This window comes from Panicum virgatum, chromosome 6K (assembly GCF_016808335.1).
Source record: "Panicum virgatum strain AP13 chromosome 6K, P.virgatum_v5, whole genome shotgun sequence".
NCBI lineage: Eukaryota > Viridiplantae > Streptophyta > Magnoliopsida > Poales > Poaceae > Panicum > Panicum virgatum.
The window spans coordinates 29,733,470-29,748,269 of record NC_053141.1 but is presented as its reverse complement, the minus strand read 5'-3'; the positions used below and the strand labels follow the sequence as shown (position 1 = coordinate 29,748,269).

At 46.3% G+C, this 14,800-nt stretch overlaps 1 non-coding gene across 1 annotated transcript; it reads right to left on the bottom strand.

Moving 5' to 3' along the window:
- Positions 1 to 330: 330 nt before the first annotated feature.
- LOC120639341 lies at positions 331 to 439 on the bottom strand. Its single transcript, XR_005661348.1, has one exon. It is a non-coding gene; the product is annotated as a small nucleolar RNA R71 (small nucleolar RNA).
- Positions 440 to 14,800: the final 14,361 nt, after the last annotated feature.

Here is a 14,800-nt window from a genome sequence, read left to right as displayed (position 1 = left end):
GTCCCCTCCACCGACAACGTGGCCACTGGCCCCAACATCAATGTCGGGGATGTGAACTTCGAGCTCAAATCAAGCCTCATCAACATGGTGTAGGCTAGCCCATTCTGTGGCAAGCCAAATGGTACGCAAATGCACATTTGCAGAATTTTCTGGAGCTCTGCGACACCGTTGTCATACGGGGTGTCGCCGCCGACGTTGTCAAGCTTCGTCTGTTTCTCTTTTCCCTGCTGGGGAAGGCAAAACAGTGGTTTTACAAGGAAAAAGACATCGACACCTGGGCCAAATGCTCCAAGGCGTTCCTCGCAAAATTCTTCCCGCTGGGCAAAACAAATGCCCTACGCGGGAGAATTTCAAGTTTCCAGCAGACAGGGATGGAAACCATCCCAAAAGCTTGGGAAAGGCTGCAGGAATACATCCTAGCCTGTCCACATCATGGCATGGACGAGTGGCTCGTCCTGCAAAGCTTCTACAACGGGCTCACAATGACATCTCGAGCCAACATTGATGCTGCTGCTGGAGGAGCCATCCTCGACCTGACTATCGCCAAAGCAAAAGCATTGGTCGAGAAGATGGTCTCCAATCAGGGGTGGAGCGATGAATGACTCCAACCCCACACCAAGGGCACACATATCGTCAAGGAGACGGATATGATCATTGCCAAACTGGACCTCCTACTGAAGCATCTCGGCGAAAAGGGCCGAATTCAAGAAGCAGAGAGAAAACTATGCTCGTGCCATGGAATCGCACTTCACGTGCGAAGTCTGTGGTAATGAAGGACACTCGGGGAACGACTGCCCCGAAACCCGTGAAGACTGCGCCCACCTCAACAACATCAACAATGGGTACCGTCCACAACAAGGAGGCCAGGGGTGGAACCAGCCACGTCCACCTTTTCAGGGAGGTAATAACTACAATCCTTCTTATAATTCGAATTTCAATTCAAACCAACCTCCCTTGAGAGAACTTGTTCTTGGCCAAGTTAAAATCAACTGAAATATAAATAAAAAGCTTTTGGCCAATGATAAATCCCTGGAAAGTTTAAATGTTAAGCTTGAAGCTTTGTCTTCTTCTCTTAAAAACCAGTTAAGTTTCAACAAAATGATCGAAACCCAGCTTGCACAAATTGCTGCTTCGTTACCTGCTGTTGAGAGCGGGAAGATCCCGGGGCAACCCGAGTCTCCCGTTGAAAATGTCAGCATGGTGTCTACCGGACGGGGTAACTCGTCCCGGAGGCCACCACGCAATAACCATGCAGGTAGGTACTATCCCCCAAGGAACGACATTTGGGATGTCATTGTGGCAGCGGTGCAAGAGGATCCAGGGGTCCCAATGATCAGCTGCTCGATCTACATCAAACACTTCGAGCGATGCCTATGCGATCTGGGGGCAAGCGTGAATATAATGCCCAAGGTAATATATGAAGCACTTGAATATCCTGCTCTTTCCCCAACAACTATGCTCGTACAGCTTGCAGATTCAACCATTCGGTATCCCGAAGGGATAGCCGAACATGTTTTCGTACGAGTACGAGACTCCTTCGTCCTTGCCGACTTTGTGGTAATGGATATGGAGGGCGACCCGACCTCGTACTTGGGCGACCTTTTCTAAGGTCTGCCAAGGCAAGGATCGATGTCGGAAAGGGAGAAATCTATTTCCGTGTCGGAAGGGAGGATATGTTTTTCAGGTTCAAGAAGAAGGAAGAGCAACGCTTCATGATCCAACAAGACAGTGAAGGGCAAGCACTTTGGGGTGCACCAGAACCCCAGCCAGAACAACGACCCTCCGCACCTAAAAGAAAGAAGAAGGAAAAGAAGGTGTGGCAGAAGGTCGAGAGTTCGGCCTCGTCCAGTTCTCCAAGACGAGCCGATGAATGGTAAGAATGATGGAGAAAAGTCGTGCACGTCGGACTTTAAACGACGCGCCCATGCCAAAGGTAAATTGGTATTTATCTCATATTTGCTTTCTCCACTTTTCAACATTTTCTTTGCACCTTATTTGTTTTTCTCCACTGCATGTTTGAAATTTTCAAAATTGTTTTCTGCATGCTGGAATTTTTCTCGCACTTTTCCCTTTTTACAGAAAGACCAAAAATATTTTCTAAGTTTTAAAATCCTTTGGGAAAAATAATTTGAACATCTTTTTGATCAAACTTTTGGCCGTGCACCATATTTCCAAAGTTCATAACCGTTGAGGAAGCATCTGGCCAAAGGGGGGCACCAGGGGGCCCACCCTAGGGCCGACCGACCCCACAGGTCGGCCGACCCAGGACCAACGACTCCTGGGCCCCACCTTCTCCAACGGCTACCTGACCATTGTGCCTAGCTCTTCCCCGGGTGCACTCGCCCAAATTCCTTTAAATAGAGGCCGAGAGAGGGGTGATGAGCTCTCATGCTCACTCTCTTCACTCCCACTCCCTCTCACACATTCTTGCTCGGGTTTCCTTTGGATTTTGACTCAAGTTTGATTGCAAGAACACTCTCTCTCTGATTTTTTTGCTGCAAGATTGATCACATATTTGGAGGAATAACTTTTGGGTAAGAGTTTCATTTTCATTTCACTAACGTAACCCGAATTGAGTTGTTCTCGTTCGTTCTTGTTTGTTCTTGTTGCAAGCATGAGAGGTGCAGGGCGGAAAATTTCCGGAGCTCTCAAGAGGATGACGAGGTTGGGCTTGTCCCGTTCGCAGGGTGAGTCGAGCTCTCATCATTCCCCCGAACCTGTACCAACACCGACTACAATGGATTATGAGCAAGACGAACAAGAAGAACAGTTCGAGGAGCAAGCTGCAGAACCGCAAGCCGAGGACATGGAAATAGATGAAGATGATGCACCATACCCCGACTTGCAAGATGACCGCGAGCGTTAAGCCTACGCCATGATCAAGAATCGAATCTTTGGTCATACCAGATCCTTCGATCCGGACCTTCTCGAAAAAACAGGTATGGATGTTGATTTCGCTCGTGTTTGGCATGCAGTTGGATGGGGTGTTTTGTGCCCATTGAGGAGAATGGTTCTCGTCTCCTTACCGTCCAGTTTCTTTGCACTCTTCGGGAGGTGGACGATGGTGTTTCTTTCTGACTTTTTGGAGTTGAATGCTATTTTAATTGGAGAAATTTCAGTCACCTCCTTGGTTTTAGCGCGTGCTTGCCAGTTTCTCTTGCAAAAGCTTGCCGCGGTTTTGATCGACATGAGTTTTGGGGTTTGATTTCGGGTCAAGTTGACATTCAAAATCCGACTCTTCGTTTGATGCACAAGTGGGTGGCTATCACTCTTTTTCCAAGAGATGATCCACGACCAGTGCGGAACGATGAGTTGATGATATTATATGCCATGGTCAACAAAATCTGAAGCTCCCCCGCACAAGCAATGGTTAAGCAACGGCTCACGAATTTTCGGATGACGGGTCCTATTGAATGCACTTCTTTGATCACCCGCATCGCATCAAACATGGGAATCTTAGATGGGAACCCCGTTCCCTTCATTGAGGAGCCCCGTGTTATGATCGATGAGGCGTACTTGGTTCAAGGCCACACACTCAAGAAAGGCCCGGATGACTCCTTGATTTTCTTTTCGCTTGGTTATGCAAATGAAATCCCGTTGCCAAACGTGGGGTATCATCTGTATAACTGCCGTTCGCTAACCATCCCTCTTGTTCCACAAGAGGAGAGCCGTAGGCATAGTGTTTTTGGTCTTCCTGGCAGGGTTACAAGAAGCAGGGCCAGAAGGGAGGAGTTCATGCAGCAGCAACCTCAGCCTCAACCACAGCAATATGAGGCTGGAGATTCGTCATGGCAGAGTGCCAGCTCCACCGAGTGGGCACGACAGGCCTCAGGACACCGATCCACCAGTTCCAGCTTCAGTGGTCCCCCATGACATACAACTTCGTCCAGAGGCTTCGCCACTCTAACTCGGCAGATGGGCGACTTGAACATGCGCACCACCAACATCGACGAGTCGTTGGGCCAGCACATCGAGTCAACTCAAAACTGACAGCGATACACAGGCGAGAGGATCCACAACCTGGAGCAGCAACAGTAGCAATCCCAGGAGGAGTGGAGGGCCTACTACCGTTGGGTTGGGTTTAATCCCAACTAGCAGTAGTGAGCGTGAAGCTAGCTTGGGGGAGGACCCCCATGAGAGGTATATTGTATCAAACTCTATCTTTACTGCTTTCAAAACCTTGCATGAAACCAAACAAATATTTGCAAAATTCTAAAAATCCATAAAAAATGCATAACTAAAATCAAATAAAAATTGGCAAAACCTTTAAAAACCTAAAAAATATTTACTTGCTTTCCAGTATGTGTAGTAAGCATGTGTAGTTTTTCCTTGTTGAGATAATGAATAGTTGCTCTGTTAGTTCCTTTCATATGCCTAGTTACAACCTTGTGCTCTCCCTAAGTTCTGAGTTTGGTGGCTAGATGTTCAAACTTTAAGCTTGAAACTTGTGGGTAGCGAAAAAGCAGAATTCGAATCTAGGTTGTTGTGGGTTATGATATAGCTGAAAAGAGTTGCTATGATCTTCTCCGATGTGATGCTTGATATCCGGAGTATTTCTTTTCAAAAAATAGAAAAATAAAAATAAAAGTTCCTCGGTAATATGCAATTCCCATCCAGAGCCATATGAGTTACAAGTTTGAACAGCCTTTCCACATATGCAACTTGTCTTCTCATTGAGCTTTGTCAAATTGTTGTGACCCTTTGTGAGAATCAGTTCATACGCCCATGATCAAGATCACGTACACGACCACTCACATGCTATACTTCTAACACCTGAAAGATAGCAAGTACATCCATCCATCCACAAATAAAACTCCATGTTGTACCATGTTTATCTCTCTCCAAAGTCATCATCATGATGTATGGGCTATACAAAAAGAATGCATACCCAAAGAAGGTATGCCACATGCCCACAAGGCATGTCAAAAGAGAGAGAGAGAGAGAGAGAGAGAGAGAGAGAGAAAAGATGCATACCCAAAGAAGGTATGGCACATGCCCACAAGGTGTGTCAAAAACAAAGAAAAAAAGAAAGAGAAAATATCGCCCATACCAAAAAAATTTTATAAGGGAAAGAATTCATATGAAGGAGTTTCATCCACCATCCACCAAAAATATCCACACACTTGTACATCTTGATCAAGGCTTATGACTTGTTTCTCCTGTGGATCCGGTCTTTGACTTAGCGAAATATGAGAAGCAAGTTTGCCATTATATCCTCCATACCTACAGATCCACCAAAAAAAAGCCATTAGAAGTAGGATGGAAAAAGAAGGCGCATAAAAAAGCCTTGGTGAGGAATGAAACACATTGAGCGATCCGAGAGATCACCCGAGGAACTACAATATTTCTTTTCAAAAACTTTATAAAACCTCTGGATTGACGGTTGAATAGAGGAGTGGTAAGTGGTACTCTACAAGCCGTTCTGACCCTCAACCGCTAAAGATGAGGATGATGCTATAAGCCCCACAGGAGTAAGGTAAAAGGTGCGAACAAGGCCAACTTATTCAGAATAAAGGTAAGAACACTCGGTTGTGCCTTGGGCATAAGTAAGGAATGCGACATTATAGAAACTCCTGATCAACAACCTAAGTCTAAAACTTTGCTCGGGACAAGCAAAGGGCTAGCTTGGGGGAGTTGTTGACGGTGCTTAAGTGCCATTTTCACCCGTCAACTATACTCAATAATAAAGGAAAACTACATGCCTTACTCACATATTTGTATCACTAACCTCGCTCCACAGTTGTTTTCGAGTTTTGTACATTTTAGATGAGCAAGAGCGGAATAAGACGAAAACACACAGCAGATGCCATACAACTACGCAGAATATCGCATCCGGCGTCACACCCTTACAAAGAGGGCCCAGATGTCAGAGGAAACAGGGCCTCCACACAAGATGCACCAGAGGATAAGGGTAAGGATAAAAGAATATACCATCCAGCAGAAGACCAGGCCGAGAGGCTGCCAGGTGGGGTCGGTCAACCCCCTGGGTCTGCCGAACCTAGCCTGGTTCCCGTCCAGGTGCACTTCGAGGAGTGGCTGCCAAGGCACCTGATCTCTTTCCATATGTGCGTTGGCGGGAAACCGACCTCTAGAGCTATAAATAGGCCTCTCCTCCACCCCCCCTCACACACACACACACACACAAACACACACACACACACACACACACACACACACACACACACACACACACACACACACACACACACACACACACACACACACACACACACACACTTCATTCCATTCTCTCCAAGAAGGCTCTCCTCTCTCTTGCTCTCTTATCTAGGTAGTGGAGCTAGGCTAGTTCTCTTTAGCGAGCAAGTCGTCCTCGGGGTCGTTGAGCAATCTTCGGCTCCTGGTATGGCTTTGTATCCGACTTGTCAGATTTCTATTCATAATATAGAGTTTTGCCATGGTTGCTTTACTATCTTGATAATTTATCAATCCATGCTTAGTTCGTTCATAAGTTATGCTACGGTCTTGGTTAGGCCAGATGTTCCGGGTATGGATAGAGATTCGTTGTGCTTTCGGGCTTGCTCTAGTGTTTTACTCGTCCATCCGAAGGGTGGGAGACCTGGGGGCACTAGAGTAGTGACTTCATACACGAGCGTGGTTCTCGGGTATGCGGGATCCTTCGGATATGACCGTGCTCCACAGTGCGACTGGGGTAGACGGCAGGTGGTGACAGCCCTGTCCGTCCGGCGTAACAGTGGTGTTGCGTTTAGCGTACTCCCCGACGTTCGGGTTCGGTGTAGGAGTTCATGCAAAGAGGTAACAGGACTGGATGTACTTCGGTGTGGGACCTTCTCCCCACTATCCCATTTTTCTGGCACCTGCAGTCCTAACCATGATCTAACATGATCCCATCTTTGGATAGAAGTACTAGTACACCTAACCTAGTCCAAGCTCCAGCTGACTTGACGTAGGATAGAGTAGTTCTTTGTTTTATAGTTTCTCTCCTTTATTCCTTCCTCTTGGAGTGTGGATGTGTGCTGTGTCACATTACCCTTGCTTATTCTTTATCTGTACTTACCCCTGTTAGAGTATTGCCTATTGCTTGAGGCACAATGTCATGGTTAATGTTGAGTACAATACCTTTGCCGCTGCTGTCCTTTGGGACACAAATAAATAACGATACTCTTACTCTCCTGGTGAAATGCTATAATAGTATATCCATGCGCTTGCGGATCCATCTTTAATTGTATTGATTATACCACGAGAGTGGCACCCCTTGGGTGCAGTTGCTAGGATGGGTTCGGCGCCGTCATTTCTAGTGATTGCACTAAGGACTGCCAACAGGCATTTCTGGCGCTGTTGCTAAGGATTAACCATTCCTAGTGATTGCGCTAAGAAATGTCAACAGCCTCCTTGACGGAGTGCATGCCTCGCTGGCGTGGTTGGAGGCGATCATCGCTCCCCTTGACCTAGTGAATGCTGTTGCTCTTTCAATGGTCAGCGAGAAGAAAGCTCCACCTATGATCACGGGAAGATTGAGTCAACCCGTTGTAGAAGTTCTGAAGAATGAGCCAATTGTCCATCCCATGATATGAACATGCAAGGATGTACTCCTGAAGTCTCTCCCAAGCTTCAGGAATTGACTCATTTGATGCCTGCTGGAAGTTCGAAATCCTCCTGTGAAGAGCATTAGTTTTTCCCGTCTGGAAGAACTTCGCGAGGGATGCCTTGTCACATTTGTCCCAGGTGTCCACATCAGTCTTGTTAGCATAGAACCATTTCTTCGCTCTCCCCAGAAGAGAGAACGGGAATAAACGGAGCTAGATTGTATCTTGCGATACTCCCTTGGTAATAAAAGTACTGCAGAGCTCCAAGAACCGTTGGAGATGAGCGCTGGCATCCTCATTGGCCTTGCCACAGAAAGGGCTGGCCTGCACCATCGTAATGAGACCCGTCTTGATCTCGAAATTCTCTCCTTTAGTGTTAACCTCGGGCCCGGTAGGGACTTGGTTAGCAGACGGGGCAGAGTAATCACGAAGTGTGTTCTGGGCCATAGCTTGAGAAGCTGACGACGATGCGATGACTGGTTCGGCTGCCGAGAGTGGTCTCCGAGGAGATACGAGACGAGCTCGAGTCCTCCTTAAAAGTGACTCTGGATCGGAATGAAAGTTTTGCGGCAAGTCGAAACCGGTCATACACTACCCTGTTTTCACATCAACAAAGACAGAAAACCAAGCCAAGTTAGCATGTTTAGAAAGAGAATACCAATTTTAATTTCGTTCATAACTTTTGTCTATACACTTCAATCTGTGCCTTTCCCAGCAATGACGCCAAAAATGCTTGTTGGCGCCTACCAACATCATCACTGGGGAACAGCGATGACGCCCGCAGACGCCAATGGGGGTGTCAGGTATTTCATGAACCACGAATAAATCCGCAAGCGCACGGAATACCGCTGTAGCATTTTACCCGGGAGTATACTAGGGTGTCATTTATATTTCTGCAGGGAAGGCGGTGAATGAAGGTATATACACTAGTTGATGAACTTTATCTAGATTGGATACTCAATTGCATAAACAGGGGTAAGATATAAAACATGGTAGGAGGTAGTGTGACACACACACACAACTACCCACAAGATAAGCAAATAAAAGAAGATGCTGTAGGCCGGGAGCGAGGTAGAAGTTAGAGCTTGAGTCAGATGTGCTAGGCTAGCTATATCTATGCTATCTTATTGTTAGATTGTCAGAGATTAAACTACACAACCTTGAGAACGCGGAGGATTACTAGGGCTCGAACAGGGCTGTCACCACCTGCCGGCTACCTCTACAAATCGTGTGTGTTCTATTATCTACCGCCTCCCCTTATATTTATAGGAGGGAGCCACAGGATGAGACCCCTAGAACCGACCTAAGGGGCCAATGGTGAAGCTCCACATGGCAAAGTAGAGGCGGTGGGGCCTATGGGGCTAGTCGGTCGACCAGGGTGGTCGGCCGGCCAGCCCATGGCGCCAACCGCCCCCAACCTTCTTCTGGTGGGCTGTCCTGGCCTTCTTTGTCTGATCCACGCTGGTCTCGGCCTGTCTTGACTGGATTTGCTTCGGTTCTTGGGCTACACTCGGTCCATTTGAGCCTGAATCGATGCTCTGATATTTTCTGTGATTTTATGTCAGGACAAAGTGTGCTTGCAATCTGCATATTAGCGCAAAAACACATGTTGCATTTTCTAGAAGGTAAAGTGTGGTTTAGGAATTTATTTGGACAAAGATGCGTGTAAGAAATGCAAACTCTCATGATTTTCTGATCAAGTTGACGCCTGGAATTGATCGTTAGTGAGTGTCAACAGGGTGGTGTGAGGAGGTGGGCGAAGAGGGTGAAGAGGTGGGCAATAACCTAGAGTTTGAAATGTGGGACGTTAAGAACTAAGCCAAAGGGGTGGCTTTAAGTCCTTCTCCAATTTGTCTTAGGTGGCGGGCGAGGTTTGTGGCCCGTCACCTATTTCTTAAGTGACAGGCAAGTGTGTCCCGTCACCTTTATCTTAGGTGACAGGCAAGATTTGTGGCCCGTCACCGGTTTAAACTAAAGGTCATCCAAATAACACTAACCCATCCACTTCCCCTCCACTAACCCATCCACCCGCCGACTCTTCCCCTCCTCTTCCCCTCCATTGACCGGCGGCGCACGAAGATGGCGGACGACGGCCGTTCTACGCGGGCTCGCGCACTACAACAAGATGGGAATGGCCGCTGGTGCTCCGGCGGTGCTATGAAGACGACTGTCCAGAAACACTCTGCTCTGTCGACAAGCTCCGCCACACTTCCCCCTCCTGGGGTGGCAGCTCCGACGGTGAGGTTAAGTCAGAGAGCTCGAATTAGATGCACAAGAAGTAGGGAAAGGGGAAGAAGTAGGTCTTGATCCATTCTTTTCCTGATTCATGATAAATCAATTTCGTCTGATTGGTAGCTTCAATTCCTGATTACTAAAGTAGATGCTATAGTGAGTAGAATCAATAAAGAACAACTAATTAAATCATTAGTGAGTAACATAACTTCCTGATTCGTAGCTCATTGTTTTGGATCTGTGAGCTCATTGTTCTGGACCTGTGACACTAAAAGTATTGCATGCACAGGGAGCACTTATATGTATCTTCAGTAAGAATTTTAATTCACCTCTAACAAGCATGAACTTTACATGTGACTATGTCAAAGCTATCCCAAAGGAATTCCCCATTCATGGCGTGCTGAACTTCTGATCGATGTTTTACTTTTCCAGTACTCAAATATGCTATAGTTTGTTCAGTAGCTACGCAAACTATACCATCAAGAACTTACATTCTGAATTTGACATGTAGACAATCCCGCTTGAGTATGCTCAGAAAATCAAGGCCTTTGACAACAAGCTACAAACACAAGTCTGCACGATTGATTTACTAGTTGAACTGCTTTCAAAGGCACAAGCACAGAAGAAGGAGCTTGAACAAGCACTGAAGAAAGATCAACTGATGGTATCCAACAAGTGTGGATGGAAACACGTATGTTGCTGTGACTGTGACAGCACCAACAGAACCATAGAATGGAGGCTGACTTCATGCAGGACTTGTCGATGCTTTCTTTTGTTTTTGGTTGGTGTTGACGGTCACAAACGATCATTTCTGAGCATCAATATAGTCACAATAAATCGATGAACTTCCATCTCTTACACTCATGCCACTAATAAATAACCAAATTCCACATGTCCCTCTAGATTTCTATGAGTGCAGGTTTTAGCTGGATTTGGAGGGCAATCATACCCTTTTAAGCTAAGGAGCAAGACGCCGTCCAATCAGACGCCACCACACGGACATGACATGGATTGGAGGGCCCACCAGAGAAGCAAATTGATTCAAAATGAGCCATGCCAGCATCCAGGGATAGGAGGGCCCACTTGTCAGCCTTTGAACCAAAGGAGAGGGCCAGTGGGGCCGGCCCATGGTCGGCCGCCCATGGTGGTCGGCCCACAGGCCATGGGCCCCACCGCCTTTGAGCTTCGACGTGGCAGCTCCCTATTGGTTCCTTAGGTCGGTTTAAGGAGGAATATGCTCATTTCCCGGTCGTAGAGAGGGTGGCTCCCCTATATATATATATATATATATATATATATATATATATATATATATATATATGAGGGTATGGGCTCCATTTCAAGACATGGAGGAGATGGAAGATCTCCATCATCACTACAAGCTACACTAGCCAATCTCTCAAGATGTAGTTCATATTCACTTGTAGAGGTCTTAGGACTAGAGGAGTTCGGGTACAAGTCATAGTTCGAGGTGTTAGAGTCTTCATGAAGAGTCTGGTATGTCTTTTACCTTCTCTTTTTGTAATATCTTGAGTTTGTACTAGAGTCTATTTATTTATTCAGTACTTTGGTCCATATGGTCATGTTTGTGTGTATGATCCTTCTTGTGAGCCATGTTTGCTTTGTTTGATTCATATGCTAGACTAGTTCTTGTTTCATGACTTTGTTTCATCTTCCTTAATTGGGTGCTGTTGACGGTCACTAATGACCCATTTTGACCATCAACTCCTGCACAAAATTGAACCAGAATGTGGAATAAATGTTAGGACAAACTCAATTACTAACGAATTCCATAGATGATGTTCTAGAATGTGTACAGGTGATTTTAGCTCATTTTTGCAGCAGAATGGTGTGGCACGATCGACATGATGTTCCAGCAAATCAAGATGCGACACGTGTCAGAACATGGATTAGAGCGCCCACCAGAGCAAGAAACCGACATACCAGAAGCTAATACTCATGCCAATGACAAGTGGGCCCAGGAAGAAACCCACAAACCAAAAGAGAAGGTCGGTGGGCCCACTGGGTGGCCGACCGACCACCCTGGTCGGCCGACCACCCGTGGGCCCCACCGACTTAAGCTTGCCACGTGGAGAAAGCTCATTGGATGCCTACGTCGGTTTGATGAGGTTCAGCTATAGAAGACACTCCCCTTGGCCGTGGCTCCCTCCTATAAATATAGAGGGGGGTGAAAAAATGAAACATACCACCCAACACAACTCAACTCACCTTTCTCCCTTGGAGCTTGAGGCCTTCATCCTAGATGCTTCGGTAGTCTAGGAGGTGTAGAAGAAGAGGAGGAGAGTGAGGAGGAGTCGGGGGAAGTGCCGGGCTTGTCGGCACTCTTCTCTGCTTGTACCTTGACGAATGCTTATTCGGTTGTAAGTGTTCGAGACTTTCTTATTTAGAATTGGAGTTTCGATTGCAAGTTATCATATCTGCCTTATATGAGTTGATGTGTATGCTTAGAGAGTAGCATTTGATTTTAGCTTAAGATCTCAGATAGAAAAGGCAAGTCTTGGCCAGGGCTAAGGTTAGTAGGGAATAGCGTAGATGTGGTGTCTAGGCTAGACTATACCACTCAGTTGTCTGATAGTCCCATGGTTTGTAGAGGTAGCCGGTAGGTGGTGACAGCCCTGTTCGAGCCTTCCTACACCAGCGTGATCTCTTCTTCAAAATATAGATTCTAGATTTTTGAAATTCCTGTCTGTCCTATCCTTCCTACACCGGCGTGTGTGTCCTTGGATGAACCTGAACCCGTAGATAGTGTACTCACATTCCTCAGTGGATACGATACCCTGGAATACTCTTGGGTGAAAGCTACAGCGGTATCCGTGCGCTTGCGGATTTTATTCGTGACGTTACAAAGTACCAATAAGCTTTCTGGTGCTGTTGCCGAGGAACGGTAGCTACATTATCTTCGGACTCAGTCATCCTTGTATTTGCTTTTTCTTTTCCTTTGATTCTATCTCAACCCCCGTTATTCATGGAGCAGCTATCCCTTTTACAGCTTTCTCCACCCAAGAGCGATTTCTATGAGCCAACATCTTCCGCTGACCCAATTGTTTCCACCAGCTATGAACTCAGCTCAGGCTTTATAGCCTTAGTTCAGGAAAATTCCTTTTCAGGAAGGGATTGTGAAAATCCCTACCATCATCTGCGCGAATTTGAGCAAGTGTGCTCATGCATGAAAATTTCAGGCATGACACACGAAACTCTTAAATGGAAGTTGTTTCCTTTCTTCCTTTCGGAGGAGGCGAAACAATGGTACATTCATGTCATAGGCTTTGTGAATGGAAGTTGGATTGAACTTCGGAACAGATTCTATCCTACATTCTTTTTGCTTTCGCGAATATGTGCCTTACGAACGGAAATCTTGAATTTCTATCATAATGATAAGGAATTAATCGATGTAGCTTGGGCTCGATTTACCTTATTGGTAAAATCAGGTCCTGACTTGTCATTACCCGAGCATTTGTTGCTCCTGCATTTTTATGCTGGTCTTGACAAGGAGTCTGAACACCATCTCGATCTTACTTTTGGAGGATCTTTTGCTCATCTTACCCCATCCGAAGGCAGGGAAGCCCTTAACAGAATTTTGGACATAACCTCTTTCGTTTGTATCCACGAGCCAGTTCCCACCGAACCCGAAATGTGTCATGAGGAACCTTCAGAAATCGAATTGGAACCTTTAGAAAGCCAATCAGTAGATTCGACTTATGAGACCTCTCCTGAACTTAAATCCGAAACATCGGAGGAAGAAGACCCTCTACATCCGGAGTTTCTCCAAAGTATCGAGCCGGATATCTTTGAAGATTTCGGAAACACCTCAAGATACTTCTATCAGAGGCGACCATCGATTCTCGTCGCTGCCACGGATCCCTTAGAAGAAAACTATCTTCAGGAGACGATTCAAGAGTTGACAATGTTGATAAGCAACGAGTGACTGCAGGAAGGAGAATCATCCTTGACCCCAATCCATCTTAACTCTTCTTTCTCATCATTCCGTTGCCGTCTAGGAGATTAAAATGTGGACGCTCTCTATAATCCCACTATTGGAGTTAATCTTATGTCGGATGAGTTTGCCTTAGCCTTTCTGGGCAATTACAAGCTCACTCCGACAGAAAGACAGCTCAAGAGACCTTCAGGTTCTCTTACAAGCAGTTATGGGATACTCACCGATGTGTCGTTTTGGCACGATGATGTTAAAGTTCGTCTAAACTTCCATGTCTTCGAAGGCCTCAACTTCGATTTCTTGATAGGACATCCCCTTAAGGCTCTCTTTAAGGATGTTCCTAAAGACGGGTGTTTCAACATCAAGTTAAGGAAGGACACTCTCCATATCCCAGTGGATAAAGCATTAACATGCTCGGTAGAGGATCCCCCTATTCTCGAGCCAATCGAGGAAATCATGGCCACTTTCACTCTCGAATCTCTTGATTCGGACCTCGAGGAGGATATCGAGGAAATTCCGAAAGAAGTCATCGAGACAGACGAGGACTCTGACGAGACCTTCAAACTGCCTGAGACTGAAAAGCCATCATGACCTCCGATTGAGCTGAAGCTTTACCTCCTGGGCTCAGAGATGTTTTCGTAAATAGCGATGTCGAATCTCCTGTAATCACCAGTGACAAACTATTAGAGGAGGAGACCCAGAGGCTCATTGCCATTTTAGAAAAGCACCGACCAGTCCTAGGCTATACCCTACAAGACCTCATGGGCATCAGTCCCGCTCTTTGCACTCACCGAATCCCTTTGGATCCCGAAATGGCACCTTCTAGGGAACCCCAAAGAAGGTTAAACAATGCTGTGAGAGAGGTGGTGAAGAAAGAGATTCTCAAACTCGTAGACGCCGAAATCATCTATCCTGTTCTGCATAGTGAGTAGGTAAGCACAGTCCAGGTCATGCCCAAGAAAGGAGGCATGACGGTAGTGGAAAATAGCAAGAACGAGCTACAACGTACCATCACAGGATGGAGGATGTGTATAGATTACAGAAAACT